This window comes from Chinchilla lanigera, unplaced genomic scaffold (genome assembly GCF_000276665.1).
Source record: "Chinchilla lanigera isolate Chin_1 unplaced genomic scaffold, ChiLan1.0 scaffold00013, whole genome shotgun sequence".
Taxonomy (NCBI): Eukaryota; Metazoa; Chordata; class Mammalia; order Rodentia; family Chinchillidae; genus Chinchilla; species Chinchilla lanigera.
The window spans coordinates 31,613,876-31,621,726 of record NW_004955414.1 but is presented as its reverse complement, the minus strand read 5'-3'; the positions used below and the strand labels follow the sequence as shown (position 1 = coordinate 31,621,726).

At 36.5% G+C, this 7,851-nt stretch overlaps 1 long non-coding RNA gene across 1 annotated transcript in view; it reads left to right on the top strand.

The window, feature by feature from the left end:
* The first annotated feature begins 40 nt into the window (after positions 1–40).
* LOC106148027 overlaps positions 41–7,851 on the top strand; it is a 14,012-nt gene continuing 6,201 nt past the window's right edge. The window contains exons 1-2 of the long non-coding RNA XR_001233138.1: positions 41–395; positions 2,389–2,521. This is a non-coding gene — a long non-coding RNA (uncharacterized LOC106148027). The remainder of the gene's footprint in view (positions 396–2,388; positions 2,522–7,851) is intronic.

The following is a 7,851-nucleotide window of genomic DNA, read 5'->3' as shown; positions in this document are numbered from 1 at the left end:
GAATAAGAGACAGTTTGGTGAAAGAAAACTACAATTACCAGGAGGCCTAGCGGCGCGGCTCGCGCAGAGCGGCGGGAGTGCGCTCGGAGGCCCCGCCTTCTTCGGCTAGTCGCGCCAGCTTTACGGCGGGCTGGTAAGGTGGTGAACGTTATCGGCGAGCTTCGGCGCCCAAGAACGAGGCTTAGAGTGTTTTTCAGTTTCCTGTGAGACCCCGCGCAACCGCAGATGCACCCGTCGTAGCCAAACACCTAGGTTTAATGCAATGCTTGAGGCCTACCCAATGTCCAAAAACATTTTTTAAAATGGCTTCTGTTCTTAGCCTGGTGTGTATGCTTTAGGACCCGTAGACGAGTTCTAGAAGATTTTCATGAGTATCTTGCCATTTTCTCATCGAAGTGAGTTCCTTATAGTGCAGTTTGTAGTTAATTGGCTATTCCTGATCTAGGCTCCGCCGGAGAGCCTTCTGCACCGCGCTCCACAGGGCTCCGTGGTGAAGTCGGAGCGGCCCCCTGTGAAGCTGCGGGTGGACAGGCTTTGTACGGTGGGCCTTCGCTGGGTGAAGTTTATTTCTGCCAGAAAGCCCTGCATATATATTTAAAAGCATAATTTTTGTTGGGGTGAATTTCTCATAACATTAGGCATTTTAAAGTGCACAGTGCACTACCTTCTGCAGCTCTCTTCACCTCTAGTTACAAGGCAGTTATCATCTCCAAAGAAACACCAGGGCCCATCTCCACCGCCTCTCCGCTGCCCGCCCCTTCCAGCCTGGCAATTGCTAACCTACTCCAAAAGGCATGAAAGTATTGTTCTGATACTGGAAAGTAACTCCTAGTTTTAAGATTATGCCTTTTTTTTTGGGCGGGAGGTGGGCGGTGGTACTGGGATTGCACTCTAGGGTTTCATACATGCTAGGCAAGTATTCTACTCCTGACCTGCATCCCAGCCCTGTGCCTGAGTTAGAAACCAGGCCCGAACCTAATCGTCTTGTCCTCGTTCTGAAGCTTTCTGATTTTGATTTTAAAAAAGTTTTTGCTTTTGTTTGTTTTGGAATAAAAATCAGTAAATGATGGCAGCATTTTTTTTTTTTTTTTTTTTTTTCAGTACTGGAGATTGAACCTGGCCACTTTACCACTGAGACACATCCTCAATCTATTTAATTTCATTATTTTAGTTTTTTGGGTTTTTTTGAGGCAGGATCTCAACTGTGCATCGTAGGCTGGCCGTGAACTTGCTTATGTAGCCCAGGTTGGCCTCAAACTCATGGCAATCCTCCTGCCTCAGCCTCCTGAGTTCTGGGATTACAGGCCTGTGCCACCATACCTGGCATCTTTAGTCTTTTGTAAATTAAAAAAAGTTAAATTTTTATTTTTTGAGACAGGATCTTGCTAAATGGCCCAGGCTGGCCTCCAATTCATGATCCTCCTGCCTCAACCTCCTGAGTACCTAGGATTATAGGGCCCCATTCCATGCTGAAAGTACTGTACATATTTGAAATGAATTTCCATGCTGAGGGCAGTCTGTGAAACCATGCTTTTTAGCTTCAGAACTCAGCTATTTTTCTAGTTTGACTGTATACAAATTATCTATTACTGGAAAATTACTATATTCCAGTATTTCAAATGATCACTGAACCATACATAGAATTGTATACCTGGTTCTTTATGCAGTCATAGACCTGTTCCTTTATTTTGGAGGCAGAGGAATAGCATAATAAATAGGATAATATGACAAAAATCTTAATATAGGACCATATTTTTATTTTATTATTATTTTTTGTCTTTTTTAGACAGGGTTTCGTTATGCAGTTCAGGCTGGCCTTGAGCTCACTTTGTAGCCCAGGCTGGTCTCGAACTCTCAACAATCCTCCTGCCTCAGCCTCCCAAGTGCTGGGATTATAGGTGTGTACCACCATACCTGGCTATATTTTTAAAGTATTGCTAAGCAAAGTGCCCCTTAATCTTATTTATGGGGTAAGAATAAACCATAAAAGAGTAAACTAAAAAAAAAAAAAAAAACACCACTTTTACAAAGTACTTGTTCATTTTGCCAGAATTAAAATATTTTGCCTCCTAACTTAATTTTACTAAGGTTCTATAAATGTAATTATAGTGACACTATATTTAAGTTACTCAGTTTTATAGGATGGATTATAGTTCACCTCCATTGAGCTTGACAGACACTAATATGTGCAATTTAGAACTCTCAGCTATAGTAGCAATAAAATGAGATGGCTCAATAGCTTCTTTAGAGTGTTGAAAGGATCCTAAAATAAAAAAAGACTATCAAGGTTTACAGTTACAAACTATAAAATTAACTTTAATTTTATTAATTGGTGAAAGTCTAGAAAAGTGTAATGAGCTAGCAACATGTCTTTTATTTTTTCACCAGAATTGTTGGCACATGGATGACTGTGATCAAGTTACCGTAAAACAAAATCTCAAGCCAAAAAGTAACATAGGAAATAATACAGACTGGATCATTTGATCAGATTTTACTCAGTTCCAAATTCAGAAGGCTATAGGTAAGGATGAAATTGTAATAGAGTATACTTATAATACAGTATAATAGAAATGTAAGGCACAGAAATGCGGCACTGCTCTTCTTTCTTTTCTAAAAACAAAAACATATTTTGTCACAAGTAGGACTACTGAATATACCAGGATTGGGATCATTCATTCATTCATTCATTTCATTTCTGTATCTTCTAGCACAATGCCAGCCACAGAATAGATAATATATAAAGTTTGTACAACCTCAAATATTTTACAATAAACTTTGATTATATATATATACTTACATATATATATATATACTTATATATAATATATTAAGTAAAGAAAACTTTACTAAACATTATTAGAGGGTACATAAGAAAGTGACACTGTTATCTGCCTTCAAAGAATTTAAGATTTAATTGTGACAGTTTGAATTCAGTTTACCACTTAGCAAAATATATCAGGAAAATTTGTCAAAGACTAGGAAATGGCCAAAAGTGATTACCAAGTTATTCTTCAAGGGAATGTTGAATGTCTCTGGACCCTCTCAGGATTATTTGATACTAAATGAGTATACACATATATTTAAAAATATACAGTATATTATTTACAACCACTCTACTGTGCAGTTGTATACCAGCCCCCCTTTTTTTGCAGCATTGGAAATTGGACCCAAAGCCTTCACACTGAATTACGTCCATACCCCACCTTTTCCTTTTTTCTTTTTTAAAAAATTGAAATAGGGTCTTGCCAAGTCACTAAATTGCCCTGGCTGGGCTCAAACTTGCAGTTTTCCTGCCTCAGCTTCTCAGAGTGCTAGAATTACAAACTTGTGCCATCACACCTGGCTCAGAACTTTTTACTTTTACCTAACCTTAATTTAGTGTGCATTTATTAACCTCTCCCCATTCTTCCCTCACCCACTGTTCTTCCCAGTCTCTGATAATCACCATTCTATTCTCAATTTCTATGAGACTAATTTTAAAATATTCCATATTGGAGTGAAGTCATGTGGACTTGTCTTTCTGTGCCAGTATTATTTCACTGTAACATAATGATCTCAAGTTCCAACCACGTTGGCGCAAAAGACAGGATTCCATTCCTTTCTGATGCTTGAATAGCGTTCCCTTCTGTGTTTAGTGGACAGTATACTCCATGTCATTCATGCATCTGATGATGCGTGCTTAGGTTGTCTGTTTTGTGATCACCATGGGAGTGCAGATGGATCTTTGATATACTAATTTAATTCCTCTCCATTATATCCTTAGTTGGACAACTACTGGAGCATATGTTTTATTTTTAGTTTTTTTAAGAACTTCTGTTTTCTGTTTTCCTAATGCCCACCAGCCTTTCTCTGTATCCTTCACAACACTAGTAATCTCCACTTCTTGCTAATAGTCCCTTTTACAGGAGTGAGGCGGTATCTCATTGGGGCTTTGATTTGCATTTCCCTTATGATTAGTGATGTTAAACGTTTTTCCATATACCTGTTAGCCAGTATATGCTTTCTCTGAGAAATGTCTACTAAATGAAATTACACATTTGAAAGTCAGTTAATTTGTTTTTTGAGACAGGGTCTCACTATATAGTTCAGGCTGGCCTGGACTCACTATGGATCCCAGGCTGGCTTCAAACTTGCAACAGTCCTCCTGCTTCAGCCTCCCGAGTGCTGGGATTACAAGAGCGTGCCACCATACCCAGCTCTCAAATCAGTTTAAAAAATTTTTGCTACTGAGTCTTTGGAGGTCCTTCTATATTCTACATCTCAACCCCTTGTCAGATAGAGTTGGCGGATATTTTCTGCCATCATTTTGTACTTTTGATGAAATTTGATTTATTAGGCTCTTTTACAACTTTAGAGATAAAAATTAAGTTTTAGAAAACTGAAAATAATGCACGTTTCCTGCTCTTAATAATGCAAATGATTCCTTTTCTTGGCAATGGAAATAGATTTTGTGCAGTAGAGAATATAAATCTCTGAGTCAAATTCTATAATAAATTCATTTTAACTTCTCACTCCTTTTCATTAATTAACAAATTAAAAGGTCTTTGACATTAAAATTTTTTTTTGTTGCCTTTTGGTGGTGGTACGGAGGATGGAACCCAAGGCCTCATTCATGCAAGGCAAAGAGGCAAAGATTCTACTCCGGAGCTACATCCCTGGGCCTGACATGTAACATTTTTAAGTCATTTTTTTAATATTTATATGAGAGTCATGGTTTTACAATTTTGGAAATTATATTTTAAAATTACTTATACAGATACAAATATTTACTTCTATGTATTTATAAATATATAGAAATTTTTAGAAAGGTACCTACATGATATGGGGTATTTATTTATTTATTTATTTATTTATTTATTTATTTATTTTTTTTTGGTTTTTCTCCGGTACCAGGAACCGAACTCACGACCTTGCGCTTGCAAGGCAGGTGCTTTTGCCGCTGAGCTAAATCCCCAGCCCCGGGGTATTTATTTTTTAAACTAGTATCTTACCTTGTCACAAACAATACATGTACTTCAAAGATATAAGAAGAAAATATAGGGCTGGGGATATAGCTCAACGGCACAGTGCCTGCCTGGCAAGTGCTAGGTTATGAGTTTGATTCCCAGTATAAAAAAAAGAAGAAAAAATTGTAAAATAAAACATTACCCATGAATAATAATCACTGTTAAAACTTTGGAATACAATGTTTCAAGCTTATTTTCTTTTTGTGTTTTATAACTTTTTTCTAAACTAGGATAACACTGTACATATTGACTTAAGCCTACTTTTTAAAAATTTAAGACTCTATAAATGACCGTGTTTTTTATTTTTATTTTCTATTTCATTTATTTTTTTGTGTGACAAGGCCTGGCTGTGTGGTCTGGGCTGACCTCAATCTTGTGAATCTCCTGCCTCAGCCTCCCAAGTGCTAGGATTGCAGTCCTGAGCCACTATGTCTGGCTGATATTTATTTTTTGAATATTGTAGATCAGCATTTCTCAGGAGGAGGAGGATCCAACAAAGTGTAGCTATAATAACTTTGCAGATGACATGTCATTATTTTGGAAGTGAAAGTATATTTAATATACACTAAATCACCAAATATACGAATTGAAATATTTTAATTCTCTGAGTTATAAGAGGTGCCACTCTGTATGGGATTCTAGAAGTCTGTCTGTACATGTTTCATGATAGATGAAATTTTTAAATTGTTGTTTGGTTTGTTTTGTTTTTAAAAAGAGGCTAGCATACAGGTTATTGGGGTAGTTCAGGGTGGGAAGGAACTCAAGACTACAAAGGAAATGAAGCGTGGAATGTCAGTCTAGGAAAGTGGTCTTATCCTGGCTGTTAACATTTAAAAAGCCCCTTGGAGGGCTAAGGAAAGAAAGGCTGCAAATGTCCAGGAGTTCAAATGACTTTTATACTTTTGAACCTGTTATGAAAGCATTTCTTGGAAATCTCCTGCTTCCTCTTCCCCCAAAACAAAACAGTTGGCAATAAATAAATAAATAAACTAGAAAAAGTGTACATAAAGGATGTTACCATAGCTAATTTTAAATTTCTGAGCCATAAGGAATACTTTTTTTCCCCTAAAATGCAGAACACAAAAAGAGAGCTGCCTACTTAAGTCTGAAGAAAAAAAAGAATAAGTAGTTACATCCTTGAATCTTGTAAATTGCTAGTAGCTCAAATGTAGGTACATTTCTAGTTGGAATCGACACTTCTTGATTTTACTGCGCCTCAACTTATTTACAGATAAGGTCCAAAAATTAAAAAAGAGGCAGAGTATTCTGTTGTTAATACAGTATTTGGTTGAGCACATTGTTTTATATCTGTCTCCCCAAAGTAAATTTTTAAAAAATGTTGAAGGACACAAATTATCAATTGTTGTGAAGTTACTCACCAAAAGACCAAGTATGACTTTCGTCATTATTTCTGAAATGGAGGAATGAATGGTGACTTGTAGTTTTCTTCCTTTTAGTATTATGAAGCATCACACATGTTATCTACATAAATAAATAGGCAAAAGTGAAACACTGTTCTGTATAACTAATAGGCACCAAATTTTTTTTCAGAGGAAATCCAAGTTTCTTTTATGGGGTTTAACTCTATTTAACTTACAAACTTTAAAAGTCTTGCAATGTAATGTGAATGTTTTAAATTGTAGTTTCATTTCAGCTATTAATTTGATGTTGGCCAAGTCACCTAAATTCTCACAGAACCAAACCTACTAGTATTCTAACTCTTCCTCATCTCCAATCCTTTGTAATTCTGTGCTTTTTATAAATGTGAAAAGAATGAGAAGAATAAAATGTTTAAAAATAAAGTTTCTGCTGGGTGCAGTGGCTAGTGTCTGTAATCCCACCTACTGCAGAACCTGAGTCAAGAGGATCACTCGAGCCGAGGCTTCGAGTCCAGCCTGGTGCAACATAGCGAGACCTATTTTTGGGGTGGAGGACCCTAAAACTCCAAATCTCAATTTAACAAAAATACGACTGAATTAAAAATTTTTTCTTTTGGCTCAAACCCAGTGCTTTGCTGTTCTACATTTCCAACCCCCAAATGGTATCTTAATTAGCAATATAAAATATAATTTTAGTATAACCAGAAAACTTTATTTTTTTGAATATCATCAGTTGAAATAGACATAGGGAAGTATACACAAATCACAGCTGTATAGCTCATTTATCACAAAATGAATATATCTATGTGGTTGCTGCCTGGGTCAAGGAAATAAAAGATTTTCAGTGCTCCTGAAATCTTCTCACCCAATTACTATGATCTCTTTTTTCCCAAAGGTAAGTTATGTGACTGCTAGGGCATAAATTAATTTATATATTTAAAATATATATAATATATAACTTATATATTATGGTATATATATTATATTTAGCTTCCTCCACATAGTGTTTTGTTTGAATCATTACTGTTAACATGCTACAATGTTTGGTTCATTTTATTTCTATGTAGTAATCCAGTGTATAAATTCACCTATTGACAGATACATGGATTATTTTCCATTTGGGGCTGTTATGAATAATCCTGCTACAAACATTTTTTTGTATTTTTTTATATAAATGTGTATGCGTTACTGCTGAATATATGCTCAGTGTTGTAGTCAGGGTTTACAAGGGCAAAGATTTAATACAGGACACATAATTTATAGGATTATTTTATAGTATTCAGTCAAAGAGTCAAATACAAAAGAATGTAGGAAGGGCCAGACGTGGTGGAGCATGCCTGTAATCCCAGCACTCAGGAGGCTGAGGCAGGCGGATCACTGCGAGTTCGAGGCCAGCCTGGGCTACAAAGTGAGCTCAAGGCCAGCCTGAACTGCATAGCGAGACCCTGTCTCAAAAAGACAAAAAA